The sequence below is a fragment of the Myotis daubentonii genome, chromosome 13 (assembly GCF_963259705.1).
Source record: "Myotis daubentonii chromosome 13, mMyoDau2.1, whole genome shotgun sequence".
Classification (NCBI taxonomy): Eukaryota; Metazoa; Chordata; class Mammalia; order Chiroptera; family Vespertilionidae; genus Myotis; species Myotis daubentonii.
In genome coordinates, this window is record NC_081852.1 from 54,100,126 (window position 1) to 54,117,801 (window position 17,676).

General features: G+C 49.6%; 1 protein-coding gene across 47 annotated transcripts in view; it reads left to right on the top strand.

Annotated features, from left to right (window-relative positions):
• The window catches only part of TCF7L2 (transcription factor 7 like 2), a 195,171-nt gene that overhangs the window by 102,587 nt on the left and 74,908 nt on the right, over positions 1–17,676 (top strand). The window lies entirely within an intron of this gene.

Here is a 17,676-nt window from a genome sequence, read left to right on the forward strand (position 1 = left end):
GTACCGCTGGTCCTGGGCGCCCTGATGGGGAGCCCGGGCAGCGCGCATTAACCTTACTGTAAGCGTGATGTATTGGAACACAGAGTCGGAGAACAGCCCAAAGAATCTGCATGTCTGCTGTGAGCGGTTTTGAATAAATCAACATAATAGCCCACGGTTATTAACATATTATGTGAATTGGACAATGATATATACTTGGAGGACCTTGAACTACATCCACCCGTTAAGAGCCTGTCGGATGGGCTCCAGGACTGGAGTGCCGGGCGCTGAGGTTGTCATACAAAGAAATGAGCTGCAGAGCCACTGGCAGTAGAGTTTTCTGGGGAGGCTCAGCCCAAAGTAAATTTTCCGATGCCTGGACTGCAGCACGGAATTGACTAATGTCAGATTAATTGGGTCTGGACTTCTACATGTGGGTCAGTTTGGGTTGGAAGTGATTTTATTATCCACAAACCTCTTTGTGTACCCCTTTTTCCCCCCCAGAAAATACTCGGCCGTAATTTTTCTCCGTTGCCAAGCCTCTCACGTGAAGCTTCTGAGACGCAGTCTATTTTTCTGTTAGATTTCATAAGGAGTATTGCTAGGCTTTTGATGTCATTCTGTTTAGATTTGGCAGAAACTTTCCGTGTGTTGACAGTTAAATTCCAGGGCAGGAAGGAATGAGTCCCTGCTCAGACGCAGGGAGCCTGGGTCCTATGATCCCGTCAGAAACTTGCGGTGTGACCTGGGGCAGGTCTTGGCATGTTTTACCTCGTGGCTTTCAAAAAAATAGGGGTATTTGTGATTTTTCTTGGTCTCTCATAGCTTGGAGGCTTGGAGATTCCGATCAGTGCTCTCTGTGCGATGACTACGGAAGGGGAAGTGGAGTTCGTGGGCAGAGCCTCCTAATCTTTGAGATCGGGATTTTCCTCACGTGGTTCCTCTTTTGAATTTATGGGTGCGTTTGGAAGCCCCTGCAACCGACTGCAGGTCTTCCTCCAGGACATATAATGTAACTTGATGGACTTCAGGTCAACTCTGAAGTTCCTTTCAGAAGTTATTATTTTTTTGACTGAAGTGCCTTATTAAACCTGCTGAGAAACCGTCCTGGGAGACCATCGGTCTAGACTTTGCTGCCCTTAAGGAGAATGGCTAATGAAGCTTACACCAGCTCTCTGTTTCGGACCCAAAGCTGCAACTGGACAAAACGTAATGATTTTTTTTTTTTTTTTTGTACAGAAAGGTTTTGCGGCCTCTCTGTTCTGTATGTTCTTGCTCATTGTTGACAGCTGACAGCAACTTATTTATTTAGCTAAAGGTTGGTCCACCTGAGCGGCGATTACCCAGAAGCCCTTGTGAAGGATCCAGGATGCTGGAGAGGAGGAGGAAGAGGGCTCTGGGGGACAAGGGGATGCAGTTTGGCTAATGTGAGTCATGTGGAGGTTATTGTAAGGCTATACATGAGAGTCACGAAGAAGAGAGGCTGCTATGGGACGAGGCCTCATAGAGACACGAACAGAATTCACAGCAGCCAGAATTCAGAAGCTGAGCCGGTGGTGCTGGGTGTTGACGGCGGCCAGGGATAGTTCCAGACCCCAGGCTGTGTGAGGGGCCCCAGCAGCAGGTCACCCGAGGCTGTCCTTGTGCTTGACTGTGATGCTACTCAGCCCTTTGCTCGTTTCCTCACCTTCGTGTGTCATCTCCTAACCCGCCATCTGCAGGCCACCTCATTCTGCTGCACCTGCACACTCTCTCCTCTTCTTCATGCTAACCTTGGCCCTTGCGTGTCATGGGCTGCTCCTTGGTATCCCTTTACCTTTGGTTCTCATTTCTTCCCAACTAAAAAACGAAAACCCTAAAGAATCAAGGACAAGAATTTGGCCCTACTCACCCTTGTCTGGATGGGGTATTTGTGCTGGTGACATCACTGGCCACTGTCCAGCCTTGGCCGCCTGTCCGTGGGTCTGTGAGCAGGGAGGGGCTGTCACATGGTCCGGAATGTGCCGCCCAATTGGGGTTAGACCTCCTGAGGAGCGGACGGTGGGCGTGGTGGGCACCAGGATTGGCGGGTCTGCTCAGGTGGAAGGAAGCGTGTCTACAATAGAAGGCTGTTTTCCTTCTGCCTGCCCGAGCCAAGGAAGCCTTCCAGGAGGATGTGCTGGGGACATCCAAACAACCACGAACACTCGGCCATTATTCAGAAATGGAACTGGAACCTGTGTAAAGACGTAGACCAACCCGGTCTTCTTCCTGTTGAGGGGCCGTGCATACAGTTGGGGCTTACTGTATTCACCAAGGGGATCTCCTTCACCTCTTCCCATGCCCGCTTGTTAACGTTGAGATCGGCAAGGGCAGATGTGTCCACCTGGTTGAGATGCCTTACGAGACCAACTAGGACACCAGTGGAAGGGACCCTGGTGTGGTGATGCTTCTCATGTTGGAGAGGCCTGTTTGCCAATGGCCCACGTAAGGCACCGAGCACAGACTACTACAGAGATGGGGTGGGTGTGATATATTCCTTATCTTTTAGCATTCACTTTCACAATGTGGAAACCCTGTGTTCTATCACATCTAGTAATAGAACTGTTGTGTATGGGGGTGGGGCCATGCACGTAGTGCATTGTCCCACAGGCACAGTGGCCTCACGGAGTTCATGTTGAATCATTTTGGTGTTTTCTTGGGAGAAGGAGCCTTCTGTGTTTGCAGTTGACTGGTTTCAACGTGCAAGTGCATATATTGGAGACAACCTCCGAAACCTACTTGCCAGCTCAGGGCTCGCTGTGCCATGGGGTCCTGTTCAGGGCAGAGCAGGTTTTAGTAGGAGCTATGGGCTGGTGGAGTGGACCAACCAATGCTGTGGAGACAGATAGGCAGGCCAGGGTTTTTGGCCTCATTCTTTATTACCTGTGTTGATGTAGAAAAATGACTTAATCTGGAACCCCCTTCCCCGTTCTTTAAAACCTCAAAAAACTCCTGTAATGGGACTTTGTAGTGACAGGTTAAATGAGGAAAAGGGGAGTTCTTTGATTCCCATAACCAACTTTTGGGAATGGCAAGAGGTAGAACTTGTCAAAGGGACAACTGAAATGCTGTCCTGGTGAGGGGACATCAGCCCTGTGAATGTGCCCTGTCTCCTTTTATCATTTTCTCCTACTACAGCTCTTAGGTGGGAATGATGGGTAGTGTCATTGGCTTTCATTCTCAGCAGGGGATTGGTGGGACTCCAGCTTCACTCAGAAAAAATTCTGGGGCAGGATTCTGATTGGTCTGGCTTGGGTCAGGTGCCAGGTCTGTATCAATCAGTGAGTCTAGGAAGGGGTAGGGGATCACGTAAGATATTGGCTTCCATTGGATGGTGTTAGATCCCTGGGGGAATAGAAGTCAGTTAAAAAAATTATTGATGATTGAATTTTGCATTAAATGAGTGATGTGATGTTCTTACTCTTTGGTATCGACGAGATGCTCTGCATTCGTTCCCCCTCCCCTTCTAAAGGGATCATGGGGGCCAACCTGTTTAGGGCTAAGAAGTGGTCATGGACACCTCCTTCCGTAGAATCCCGCTGTATCCTGGGCACCTTCCCCACTCCGTTTGCTGTGACCTGTGTGCTGAGTGGGGAAGGCCTTCTGACGAAGCAGAGCCCCGCAGGAATGGTTATACGGTACGTTTTTAGGACGTGCAGATGCAGCTTTTGTAGCGTTCCTAAACCCTAGGCTTTTACTATTATTTTTTGAGTTGACCAAAGTCCCAACATGTACGGTGAGGAGCAAATGCTGCAAAAGAGTGCAGGGTTCAGGCAGATAGCTGCCAGCCCTCCCTGGGAGCTGGCCTTTCTCCCTGAGGCTTTCTGTGGGAGGGTGCGTGAACCGGATGCGTCCCAGGCACGGTGCTAAGCTCATCACATGCCCCGTTATATTGAATCCTCGTGACGTTTTAGGGAAGATGCATTATTACCACATATGAGGAGCCTAAGTCTCAAGCAGGTGAGTAGCTTTCCCAAATGTTTGCTGAGGTCCTTCCAGGTGACCACGGGTTCTAGTCCAGGAGACAGTATTTAAAAGCAACTCTCAATCGGGGAAGGAGGAGAGCCCCATGTGTACTGTGGCTAAAACAAGGAAACTTTTTTTTTTTATAATAGCTTTATTGAGGTACAATTCACATACCATACAACTCACTCATCTAAAGTGTACAGTTCGCTGGTTGTAGTATATCCGGAGTTGTGTGCCCATCAGCACAGTCAATTTTAGAACATTTTCATCCCCTCCCCTGTACCCCCCTCCCCCCATACCTTTAGTAGCCACTCCCCACTTTTCCCAATGTCTCCCGATCCCAGGCAGCCACCTGTTTTGTGGACATTCCGTGGGATCGTACGATAGGTGGCCTCTGTGACCGGCTCCTTTCACATGGCAGAGCGGGGAGCTGCTGATGGAAACTTGCCCAAGGTGTCCTCCCGGGCTCGGCCTTGCGGAACTCGGTGTCTTTGCTTCCTCTGCTCTGCCTCACTATTTACAAGAATCCAGAAGACAGAAACACCCACGTGGATGGACTTTTTGAGGACAAGAGCATGCTATGATTAGTGGGGGGATGTTTGGTGGGTACGTTCTGGGCCTGGGACGGAATGGCTTCCTACCTGCTGACTCCGTGTTGGCGGGAGAGGGTGAGATGCTGCTTGAGCTGGGACCATTAGGAAATGACCGTTCCCTGGAACTCACGTCCAGGGGGAGTTCCTGCTTGGAGGGTACCCGGGGCAGGAGAGGCCTGAGCGTCTGTCTTTTGTGATGTTAGAACAGACGTAGAAATGTGCTCCGATTCCCTTGGTGCCCTTCGTGCGGGGATGGGGCCTCCAGAGGAGTTTCAGGAAACCTCCCCTCTTCTCTTCTTTACCCCCCACCCCCCAAAGACCCCAGCTTTTCTCCCCTAGTTCACCCTCTGGAGAGAGGAATCTTTTCTCTTTGGTTGCAGGTGTGGCCTCGGCAGGGATGTTATCAGTATTGGCGCTGGGTATGGGACAAACGTGCTGGTGCCTGCTCTGAAACCAAAGCCGAGCCTGAGACGGCCGGGCAACTGGCGTGTGAGCTGGCTGCCCCTGAGCTCCTGGGCCTGTCCCACGGAGGTTTGTCCTCGCCAGCCTGGCACGTTGGGTACCCTGACAGCGGCTGGTGTAAGCCCTATCAGGAAGGGGACATTGGTGTAGTCCCACAGAGGACCGTCACCTTCCCAACATGACGGGGGTGATCGGGGTCGGGGGCTGGTGTGGGGCTGTGTGGATGCTGGGGGCGGGGCGTGGAGGCAGTGCACCCCCTCAATGAACTCCCCAAGGAGGTGACTGTTCAGACAAGCTGCTGTCGGAAAGTGCTTTGCGATCACTCGATTGCTTATAAACTGATCAATAGGAGGAGCCAGCACACACCTTCAAGCGTGGAGAACTGGCTGTGGAACATGAGAAGTTTTTATTTGCGTTGAGGGTGGGTGACTTGGGAGGGGTGACTTGATTCTAGTTGTCTTTTGTTTCCTGTCTACCGTTTGGAGAGAAAAGAAGCAGGAGGCTGTGCTTTCCTGAATATACGATGGTGATAATGTGGGGTTGGCTTGGGGTCCAAGACCTTTCTAGTGTCTTAGGTGAAAGTGCGGAGACCAGGGTTCTCTGGCTTCTGAATAGACCCAGGTGCTCAGTGCTGAGCGATGCACCGGGCCCCTGAGCTAGAGTAGCTGCACCGTTCATGCCCCCAGGGTGGGTGTGGCCCTGAGGATGCTGGCAGCTGGCCCTGCTTCCACAGGGTGGAGCCAGGTGGCCTGGTGCATGAGATGGGAGTACATGGCAGCAGACATCCTGGGCCGTCCATCTCGGCTGCTCTCTGTCTAGAACTCAGACTGGACGAAGTTCCCCGCTCAGGGTCTCCAGAGAAGAACGCTTGCGTTACCGTGACGGGGACTGTCAACCCTGAAAGCCTGGGTTTGGATGGCTGTGAAGGTGTTGGCGTTTAACCGGGTCTCACGGTGCTCTTGCCTCTTCCCATCCTGTCTTCATTCTCCTAAACCTTCCCAACCTGTCGGCCTCGGAGTGACTCACTCACCCAGACGGTGCCCATCCCCGTGGCCGGGACGACTCCCTGCGTCCAGAAAACAAACCACACCCAGGAATGATGATGCATTGTGGGGCGAGAGGCACTGGAGTGTAGCGATCGGTCTGGGGTTTGTCCCTCCTCCTTCGGGGCTGCGGTTGGCTCTCTTGCCCACTGCTGGTGAGCTGGCCTTGGCCGTCAGCAGAGGTGGTCTAGAGGGTGCCCTGGTCGGCAGGCTGACCCACCAGAGGTCAGCGCGGGTGTGGGGGCCGGCCCCTCTCTTCCTTCAGCCAGTGTCATCTTGGATGTCATAGATACTAGGACTTACTTTTAGCAGAACATTCTGGATTTATGAATTCGACTTGGGCTCAATTTTTTATTTTGTACTTTGGATCCTCTCATTAAGGAGCTCAGAGATAAAATGCCATTGTTTTGCCAGAAGACTGGCCACCAACAGGCTCCCTGACTTAGAAAAGGGGGTAGTTTGAGTTTTCTTGAGTGACGGGGGGTATCTGTTATAGACCAGCAGATTTCTACAGCTCTGTGATTTTAAAGAGACCTAAATAGACCCTCTTGCCTTAGACCGTGCTAATCGTGCTACTACTGTCACTTTGCACATTGGTACATGACAATATCGGGGACACTTAAAAGAGTTGTGGGGCTCTGTGGGGCTCGGGCACATAGCTGAAGGTCACACACTCGCCTCTGGAGGGCTCGAGGGATGTTTACATCATCGCCACATTTTGCGGTTGGAGGATTTGGATTAGGGTTGGGAGGTTGTGTTGCTGCTGCAGTGATCCGGGTCCTTGTTCAGCCTTGGGCCTCTGTATCAATCCCCATCATAGGAAAATTTTAGGCCAGTTACCTTTAACTCCTCGGTTCTCACCTGGGGTGACTTCGCTCCCCAGGAAACATTTGGCAATGTCACCATGCATTCTGGTCGTCACAGCTGGGCAGGGGGTGATGCTGTTGTCTAGTGGGTAGAGGCCAAAGGCTGCCAGGAACCCCCACCCCCTCAAGATTATCAAGATGTCAGCAGTGTCCAGGCTGAGAAGTCCTGCTTTCACATGTTTATTGAGCAACTCTCCTTCCTGAACTGAAGAACTGACCAAGATATAGGAAAGTACTTAAAAATAAATGACACCTCAGTTTGCAAATGCACATTTTAAGTTGTCTTTTTTTTTTTTTTGCCAATTATGTACTTAAAATATCTCAGTAATTTTCTAGAATATTCTTTAAAAAAAGAGAAACGATTAAAACTACACAACATGATGACACAAGCGATCGTAGCTGCTCATGCTTCGGGAAGGCCTGTGACCCAGAGGAGAGCAGGAGCCGCTCTGTGTGTGAGGTCCAGCCGTGCGTTGACACCTCACCTGGTTAGTGCAAGACATGATGTGAAGTCATCACTCTCACATTTCTCAAAATCTTAGTCTTTCCCTCACCTGCTAGTCTTTTTTTTTTTTTAAGTCAGAGACCCAAACCAGATCATCTTGCTTCTCCCAGAATAAATACTAAAAGTTTTATTTAAAAAGATACAGCTTCAGATTACCTTCGAGGGTCACGTTCTGCTTTCTCAGTCCTGCTCTTATTCTTAAAAGGAGCCATCTCTTGACAGTGCTTCATACATCTCGTGCCTCCTCCATGACATTCCCGGGGAAGTAAATGAAAGGTGTAAATTAAGAAAAGCAAGTGTTTGTGGTTCCCACTTTAACCTTCTGTTCTGTTAAACGGCTTCGTTGAAGAGGGCTGTCACGGCTCTTGAAAACGTGGGAAAATCCACAGCACGCCCGAGCCTTCAGCTGCCTGTGGGCGCGCAGGAGGTTTGATGTGAAAATTATACGGCCACATCTAATTGGCTGTGTTTTCACCCCACCAGATACCAGCTCAGGAGGCGGCTCTTCCCCCTCCCCTGCTGGTTGAGCTAAATTGTTGAACTTGAATCGCATGCTATTAAGAATTGCAGTCTAGTAACCCAAGTGCCATTTTTCAATGTCTCTTGTGTAGTAGCCTGTCTGTATGACCCAACCCCAACCTTATAAATTTCCAGACATCTGGCAAGAGCCGGTTATCAATTCCTCCCTGATGTGGGGATGATAAGGCCTTTGACCCCTACCCTTCCCCATAATTTACACCCCCCGCCCCCCCATGCCCTACGGAAGCCTGGCCAGCCGGTGGGAGGAAAACAGAAGCCTCCAGACTGCTGCTTCCTGTGAAATGGGAATAATAATTTTTATCCTGCCTGTTTCCCAGACTTGTGTATTTATTTCACATGAAATGTGCTCAGGATTCCAATAGAAAGCAGTCAGGTAGAGATAAGATCATGGCAATGACACCAGTTGACACATGTTTTTTAAAAAAAATACGTTTATTCACATGCCATAGCTTACACCCTTTTAGAGTGGACATTTAATGGTTTTTGGTATGTTCCCAGAGTTTTGTCACCTCAGTTTATGTTAGAACATTCTCATTGCCCCCAAAAGAAACTCTTCACTCATTAACTGTCACGCCTCCCATTTCCTTCCACATCTGCTTTCTGTCTGTGCATCCGCCTGTTTGGGGCGTTTTGTGTATGTAGAATTGCACAATATCTGGCCCTTTGTGACTGGCTTCTTTCACTTAGCATAATCTTTTCAAGATTCATCTATGTTGTGGCATATATCAGTGCTTCATACCTTTTTAATTGCCAAGTAGTATTCCTTTGTGTAGGCAGATCATACTTTCTTGCTCCATCATGAGTTGATAGGTAAGTTTCAGAATTTTAAAAATATGAAGGCAGCCCGGCTGGTGTTGCTCAGTGGTTGAGCATCGACTTGTGAACCAGGAAGTGACAGTTTGATTCCCGGTCAGGGCACATGCCTGGGTTGTGGGCTTGATTCCCAGTAGGGGTCGTGCAGGAGGCAGCCTGATTCTCTCTCATCATTGATGTTTCTGTCTCTCTCTCTCCCTCTTTCTCTTCCTCTCTGAAATCAATAAATTAAAAAAAAATGAAGCCAAACCATTTTCCTTTTAATTTATAAATTCCATTTATTGGAAGTTAGGTGCTCTTATGGTAAATACTGTTTTGGGGCAAAAATGTCCAAGTCTATGTATGCTCTACATCTTTGAACAAGCGCTTACCTTAACAGACTCTCCCTGGAACCAAACATTGGATAAAGGTGACTTCAGAGTTCGTGGTCTCCCGGAAGCACCAAAGACTTTTATTTATTAAAGTAGAAACTATTGCTAGAAACTCTCTCCATAGTTTGGCTGAGGATTAAGTCACTACCTCCCATGGTTCAGACTAGTGCCCCATGGGCTCTATCTCCTCTTCTTAGTTTCTCCTCCGTGGTCACCGCTCCAGTGGCATCCTGCAGACTGTGATTGGGTGAAGGTATTTCCAGCGTGGGGAGCGTTTTGTTCAGTGTTAGGTTGGTTGGTTTGTTACTCTTCTGGTTGTTGGCTTTACCTGTTGCAAATATTAAGAGGCCCAGGCATGTTTACATTCTGCAGATAGGAAAGAAAAGCCACTTCGTCCAGAGTGGCTGCACGGGCTCCCACCTTCACTGGGGTTGCTGTAGCAAAGGTGGGGGTTTCTCTGCGGGGGGGGGGGGGAGGTGTCGGAGGGGCCCAGGCTGCACATGTCAGACACATGACAATGGTTTACACTTGAAGAAGTGGGAGCCTTTAGTAATTTTTAAGGGAACCCTGAGAACTAGGCGTTCTCTTGCAGCCACCTGAGTGCGGATGTGCGAGTTGTTATTCTGAGCGCCACACCCGGACAGGTGGGAAGAAATGGGAGTGGATGGGATTGACCCCTCCAGTCATGTGTGTCCTGTCACACGTAGGAATGAGATGATGTGTGCTGTCACCTTACACACACACACACACACACACACACACACACACACACACACGATTGTTTCTTCTCTTTGAAGGCTCTCTTCCACCTGATTTTTACTAACAAAGATATACATGTTTGGGATGGCAGAGATAGTCTTGGGTGGCACAGGGGTTCTTTATTCCCGGAGCCCTTATCCCTTCATTCGGTCTAACTCCCTCTTTTAAGCCGGGAAACCCCAAATACCAGAGTACTGGGAGAATTCATTTCAGAGCAGCTGACCCAGGCTGTGTCTCCCCTGCCTTCTGCCATGTCACCAGAGTCCGGGCAGGACCTGTTAGGATTGCCCGAGGCCCGTGCCTGATGACAACAGAGGTGGCTGCTCGAGTTCTCCGATTGGCAGCAGCGGGATTCCTTCTGGAGATGACACATTGGGGGCGAGTGTCATTTTGGAACCAGGGATGTTAGTGAATGGAGCTGGTGAGCGTTAGAGAGAATAGGAATGCGAAGGTGTCAGGATTGGTCCTGCCTGTGGGAATCCACTGGTTTTGAATATTTATGTCCTTTATGGCCTTCCAATGTGATCCCTCCTTTCATAACAGGCTTTCTTCAAACTATTTCAATTTAATAAGTTTCTGTGCAATTAGTGCATTTCAGCCAATAATGGCTTATTTTAAAAAACCACCAGAGAAGCTTTAAATAACATTTTCTCATAAATTAGTCCTCATTTGCACAGTGATTCAGTTATTACACCATGAGGACCCTCTGGAGTGTGATGTTGTCAGGACACATAATAGCCGAGAATAGTATGTTATTAGCTAATGCTAATCACCGGTTAGTAGAAATGGGAAAAGAGGACGTGTCATTGGGGCTCCCGTGGCTAACAAGATGTGAATTACGAAAACATCTCCCAGAGAAATTCCAGGGTTGTTCTAGAAACCTGTTATTTGCATTTTCAAACATCTGGTCTCCGTCAATAGGGGAGGAGGGTGCTGGTTATCAGCCCTGCTTTCTTGTTCAGAGCAAAGCTCTGTACTTTTCCTGCTGGTAACCTCACCGCAGACACACCCTGCCCCTGCCTCTCAGCCCCATCGGGCTGCCCACTGTCTTTTTGTAGGTGATGGCATTGATTTCCAAAGAATGCCAGGTCGGCTTCCCAGGCCCAATCAGACTCTGCCCTTGGCCCCTCGATTCCATGCGGTTTTGTTCGTGGTCCACGGTGGCTCAGCTCGGCTCCACACTCTTTCCCAAAGGCCAGCTGCGAGAAGGAGCTTCCGTGTAGCCGGAACCTTCTAGAGGGCACATGTTCCCTTTACTCGAGGAGCTGCATTCCCAGCGCTGTCTGCAGCCTGCACCTCTTGAACCCACGCTGTTGCCTCTCGCTCTCCCATGGCAGTCTTGCTGGTGACAGCAGATGGGCTTATATTTATTACCTGAAACTGTGACTCAGTCCTGTTCTTTCCAAGTCACTCGATGAGCACGTGTTTTCCCTGGGCCCGCTGGCGTCTTGCTTATCCGGAGGACGTGCGAAGGGCCAGGACCCTCAGCTCCAGAGGCAGACGGCGGGTAGGGAGGTTTCTGGGAGAAGCTTCGCTTTCCGCTGCTGAGGTCCGTCCGAACCCCATCGGAGGAACGGGAGGGAGAGGTGCGCTGGCCGTCTGGTCTGATGGTGGCACTGGTGTCCCGCGAGGCAGGCGGCCCTAGAATGGACATCACTGAGCGTTCCAGCCACAGCTGTTAAAGAACTCCATTCATTCCCTGCACGCCTTGCCGAGTTTCCCCCTGGATAATGCTAAGGTTAGACACTGCCTCCCAGTGAAGCCTGGGCCTTCAACTTCACTTAAAGAGTTAAATTAGTGTTGCTATCAGGTACAAAGTAAAAGCATCTCCTTTATTCAGAATTACCCAAATGACCCCCCCCCCCCCATTTATCCCAAACCCTTTAGAAACTGTTGTGTACCTACTTTTCCTTTGTTGTTTATGATACTGTAATGAAAATAGTATGTTTTATTTTCTGTTTCACGATATTTTTAAATGATGCTGCCAACTCCTGTTGTGACACCTATCCCTGGGATATTTTTCCTTGGCCGTGTAGAGCGTTTGTCCGATAAAGAAAACTTTTCAAGCGCATGTCCTTCTTCCTGCATGTAGCTTTCTTCAGTAAACATGCCTCCTGTTATGCCATGGCCATGTCTGTACATGGAGGTGCGTTGGGTCTGCACTGAATGCGAGTGAGGACCTAGTACAATGAGTCCCTTGCTGTGTGCTCTGCTCGCCCTGCAGAGCTGGGTCGTGCTGGAGGTGGACAGGGCCTTACAGGCACCCAGCAGCCAGCATCCTCACGTGGCATGTCTACCTGAGCCCTGGAGATACAGGGCATACAGCTAGTTAATGGGAGGTGGCAGTGACACTGAGACACTGAGTGTCTCCCTCGCCCCCCCACCCCCCCTTTTCCGTGATGAGGCTGAGAAGACGGGAGCTGGGCTTTGTAAAAGGCAACACGGCTCTGTTCATTCTGTGTTGCTTTCCATTTGGATCCTGGTCTCTTTATCACTAAGGTGAGGCCCTTGAGGGCCAAGGTAGTTCTACATTCCTTCAGTGCCGGGGTGGTGATTCTGTGTCCCCTGATGCCAGCTCTGAGTGGGGTGGCTGAGTGACATGGTCACGGGTCAGGGAAGAGTGAGGTGTTATATGTGAGGTGGCACTTGCCATTCCTGACTGTGGGCCCTTCCGTACTTGATGATACCACCTACCGTTGCATGGACGCCGTGGGCACACGTGTGCACACTCAGGCCCCACGCACAGACTCTCACCTGGCCACTCAACCACGCTCACATTTTTGACAATAATCCAGAAAGCAAATATCATGTACATTTGCCTTGTCAATGATTGTGTCCGGGTTTGGGGACGAAGTGGGCTTGCCTTAGATCGATGGTTCTCAACCTTCCTAATGCCGCGACCCTTTAATACAGTTCCTCATGTTGTGGTGACCCCCAACCATAACATTATTTTCGTTGCTACTTCATAACTGTAATTTTGCTACTGTTATGAATTGTAATGTAAATATCCAATATGCAGGCTGTATTTTCATTACAAATTGAACATAATTAAAGCAAAGTGATTAATCACAAAACAATATGTAATTAAATATGTGTTTTCCAATGGTCTTAGGCGACCCCTGTGAAAGGTTTTTCGACCCTCAAAGGGGTCTCGACCCACAGGTTGGCGACCCACAGGTTGAGAACCGCTGCCTTAGATGAGACATTGGCAGCCTGTCTGGAGCCTCGATTGCCGTTTCTCTGCATCTGCGTTAGATTGTTCATTAACATTTTTCAAGTATAATTAGTTCCCATCAAAGTTACCTCACCTTCAACGGTGAGAATTACTGATGGAGCTAAACTAGATGAGCGTAATCTGTACGGACGTAACTCTCTCTCCGGGTTACAGAGTGCATGTGGGCTTGCTTGGGTGGTTGGTTGCTGTTGCTTATTATTATTATTTTGTATATTCAGTTATATATACTTGTGTTTATGTCAGTAAATAATAAGAGATAGGAGGATTCTAGCCCCTTAAGAATTTCTCAAAAATTGTTATTTTACTAATTTTTTAGTGGAATGGCTCTTACCAATGCCCCTTTCTTAAGTGCCTTTTCAATTTCTTTTAAAGATGCTGTGCTTTCAAAATTAAACTCTTCCATGTTATGCATAGAACCCCAACTCCTAGCTTTAAAACCTGGGGTTCAGTTTGTTATTTTCCAGGGAAGTTATGGGTATGGCTAGATTGAAGGATTTTAAAAAATCAAAAGCATTCAATTACATGATTTAGAAAACCCATTCCATTTTGTAATTCTAACTTTACAGACCCACAGATAATCCTTCCCCGCTTTCTGTGGGGAAGAAAAAACCTAAAAAACACAACCTAGATGCATCAGTCAGGGTTCTCCAGAGAAACAGAACCAATAGGGTGTGTGTATATGTATGCATGTGCATGTGCACGTGTGTGCGCATGCCCGCGCATGTGTGTTACTTACCATCGGGAATTGGTTCGCATTGTTATGAAGATTGGCAAGTGCCAAGCTCAGTGAGCTGCAGACCCAGGAGACCAGTGGGGTGGTTCCAGTCCCAAGACTGGCAGGCTCGAGACCCAGGAAGAGCCAGTGTTTAAGTTCAAGTCTGAAGGCAGGAAAAACAGATGTCTCAACTCCAGGCAGGAGGAATTTCCCCTTATCTGGGGGAGAGATCAGGTGAGGCACATCCACCTGAGGGTTTATTCAGTCTCTCAATGTAAACGTGGAATTCATCCAGGAACACGGACACACTCAGAATGCTGTCTGACTTTACATGGCCCAGTCAAGTTGACACATAAAATTAACCTTCACGCCAGACTTCTCTGAGACAGAGTTGAAAACTTTTGTCTTCCTCTTTCTGCCTTAGCGGTAGGCTCAAAATTCTCCCAACAGCCCACAGCTATTGGCTAGATTGGGCCTGAATAACATTATTTCATACAGTCTTTCTGTATCTCTGAAGGCATTAGTATTTTTAGGGTGTGTGTGTGTGTGTGTGTGTGTATTTAATGCTTTTTAGTACCTTCTTCTATACTCTTTTCTTTTTTGTTTATTTTTCCTGGCAGAGCAAATTGTACTTTCCAGCTCATTGGTTTTCATTCTGTTAACATTTGAATATTGCCCAGCCACCTGTTGAGCGGGGTGTGTGTGAGCTCGTAAAGAAACAAAATAGTAGAATGCACCACTGTTGCTATTTTTTTGGTGGCACATCTTCACTCTTGATCCATGTGGTCATGTCCAGGACCGGTCAACACACCGTGTCTTCAGGTGCTGAGTTGCTGGTGAAAATGAGAGAAACATCAATGATGAGAGAGAATCATTGGCTGCCTCTTGCGTAAACCGCCCCCCCCCCCCCCCCCACGGGGATCCAGCCTGCAACTTGGGCATGTGCCCCTACCAGGAATTGAACTGTGACCTCCCAGTTCATAGGTTGATGCTCAACCACTGGGCCACACTGGCCGGGCTTGCCTTCCTCTCTCTTGACATGCCACCTTCCCCAGAGGTGATGTACGTCTTAAAATCCTCTGTCACAAGTGGGCAGTGCTTCCAGAGGCAGGTCAGTGTAGCCCATGGCTGCGGAGGCACTGGAGGAGGAGGCAGGCTGAGTGGTCATTCTGGTGGGTGTGTGGCTGCTCAAACCCCCCCCCCCCCCGCCCCCCATCCCAGACATTCTTATTTCGGAAAGTACCCGGCGCCTACCCCGGTATACTGCCTTGGAGCAACTCCCTCGCTGTGGCCAGGAGCAGGAAACTCACGAGCCTTCATTCGCTTTTCCTGGGGTGGCCCCAGTTTCCCCACATGACTGCGGATGGCCGGTTATTGAGGTCAGTCTGACTAAGGCGACTAGACTGCTGCAGGTCGGATGCCCCTCGCTCCTTATACTGAGCTTAGAGGAGTGTGTTGACGCATAACTGAAAAGTGCACAGTTAATGCAGGCTCAGGCATGGCTGGATCCAGGCGCTCATACCTGAGGTCACCATGTCCCCCAACTATTGGCCCTGCTTTCCTCCAGGTTGACTTCATTGCACGGGGCCAGGTTCAAGCCCAGAGAGCTCTTACCTTCCCCCTCAATTGCCAACCAGTAGCTGTGGTTAGGGGCTGTCATATACCGAGTGCATTTGGACTGAGCATCCCTGGAGCCGGGCCAGGAGATGTACATGGAGGTGCGTTGGGTCTGCACTGAATGCGAGTAACCCTGACTTTGAGAGTTGGGGTGGTACCTCCTAAATAACTCAGGGTGTGCTCTTAGGGGAAAAAGCACAAACAGATGCTGAGCAGAAAACATAGCCGATGTTTGCCTTTTAGCCTTTAGGATCCATCGAAGGGTTTTCTACTTGTTAGGGGAGACTGAGCTACCCCTGGCACAAAGTGAGTTTGTGTGTACATTTGAATTTGTTCATAAGACAACTATTCCCAAACTTGAAGTGGCTTACAGCGCTTCATAGTCTACAAAAGGTTTAGAAATGAGTAAGTAAGGAAATTAGAGTTAAGAGAAAAGCAGGGTAGGCCCCTAAGATAAGACGGGAATAAGGTGACTCTCACAAGTCTCAAAGCTGGCGGGCAGCACCTGCGGGGCTGGTGAAAGTGAGCTGCCCATTCGGCTCTGAGGTTCCTGGTATGAAGAGCATCTAGACCTTGTACAGAGGGGTGTGTGTGTGTGTGAGAGTGTGTGTGTGTGTGTGTGTGTGTGTGTGTGTGTGTGTGAGTGACACTCCCTCCTAAGCCACAAGCCCCTGTGGGAGGACAGGCCCTGCGCGAGGCCATGGGAAGAGGATAAAGATGATGCCCGTTTATGGTCACCTTAGATGCATGTCTTTTCCAAACTCCTGGGGCACTTGCCCTCCAGAACTTGCCCCTTTGCTCTCAGCATTGTGTTAGGAAACAAAGCAAGCAGACAAGGATGGAAACCTCTCTGTTGCTGGGTTCCTTCCAGGAACAATGGGCGGGTTAAACCGGTCACCTGTGGTGGGAGGCAGGCAGGTGAGTCACTGCTGTGACAGGGCAGAATGGGATCCTTAGTTGTACAGCGGGGCCAGTCTGTGAATGGACTCATGCTTGCCCGGTGACTCACGCTCCTGTTTACAAATGAGCCACGGCAGTGCTGTGGGGACCGGGACCTCCGGGGTGGGCAGCCCTTCCGTGGGCAGAACTCAGGGCTCCTGTCATTCAAAGTCAAGATGCAGGGACAGCTGCCGCCAGTGGAAGGCCCTGGAGGGACACCAGTTTATAGGTGACGTGGCCCCGTCGCGTTTGGGGAGTTCACATGGCCTTTGGATGATTTTGTTCCAACCGGATACTCCCCATGGGAGGATCGGGAAATAGGGTAGCCAAGTAAATTATTCTAGAACCGTGGCTGCTGTTGTATAGATTTGTCCTTCATGTCTATCGATTTTCCATCTCCCGGTCTTTAGTACCCACTATGCTCATTGTGCTTTTTAGTGACTATCAGAACCTAAGATAGCGGGTCTTGTGCTCAGTCTCATACTCTCTGAATTCTGTGACTCGGGATTAAGAAGGATGAGCCATCTGTTCATGGGACCTTCCTTCGCATAAAACTTTTAAAACCTAGAACAGGGGCGGTGTACCTCCTTTACAACGGGCAGAAAAGACATAGATATTTTCTTTCTGAAAAGCCAATTAGAATGATGCTTCTTTGTTGGGAAAGAGCTCTTCTCGGGCCTCAGGTCTCCCTCTACACCCCTAAGTTCTCTACACCAGCCAGAGAGCAGCAGCCAGCATCTGCACAGGCAAACCCGTCTACACAGCGGCGCTGTGAGTTGACGGAGACCTGGTCCGTACTCCCCCTCTGCCGTTGACTAGCTGTGTGACCTTGGGCATGCTCCTTAACGTCTCTGAGTCAGTTTCCTCCTCTGTGAAGTGAGAGGGACAGGACCTACCTCAAGGGTGGCTGTGAGGTGTAGCGGAGGAACACGCACACCCCTGGCGGAGTAACAGGCAAGGAACCCAGGCAGCTCGCGCCCGGGGCTCCGGCTGGGTGGAGATTCGGGGCAGCGCATCCTTTTGGAGCGCCTAAAGTGGGAGCTGCCAGACCGTCGAGGGGACTGGAGAGGTCCGTGCCATTGCTTCTCTCTCGAAACGATTGCCGCCTGGCAGAGGGAAAGGTGTTAAGACATCCCCAATAGTTGTAGGGGTGGAACCATATGTAACTGCATTTTTGTGGGGTAGAAATACTGCATGGTTTATGCTAATAGAAGATTCAGTAAGGTAAGTTGAGAGAGAGAGCGAGAGAGAT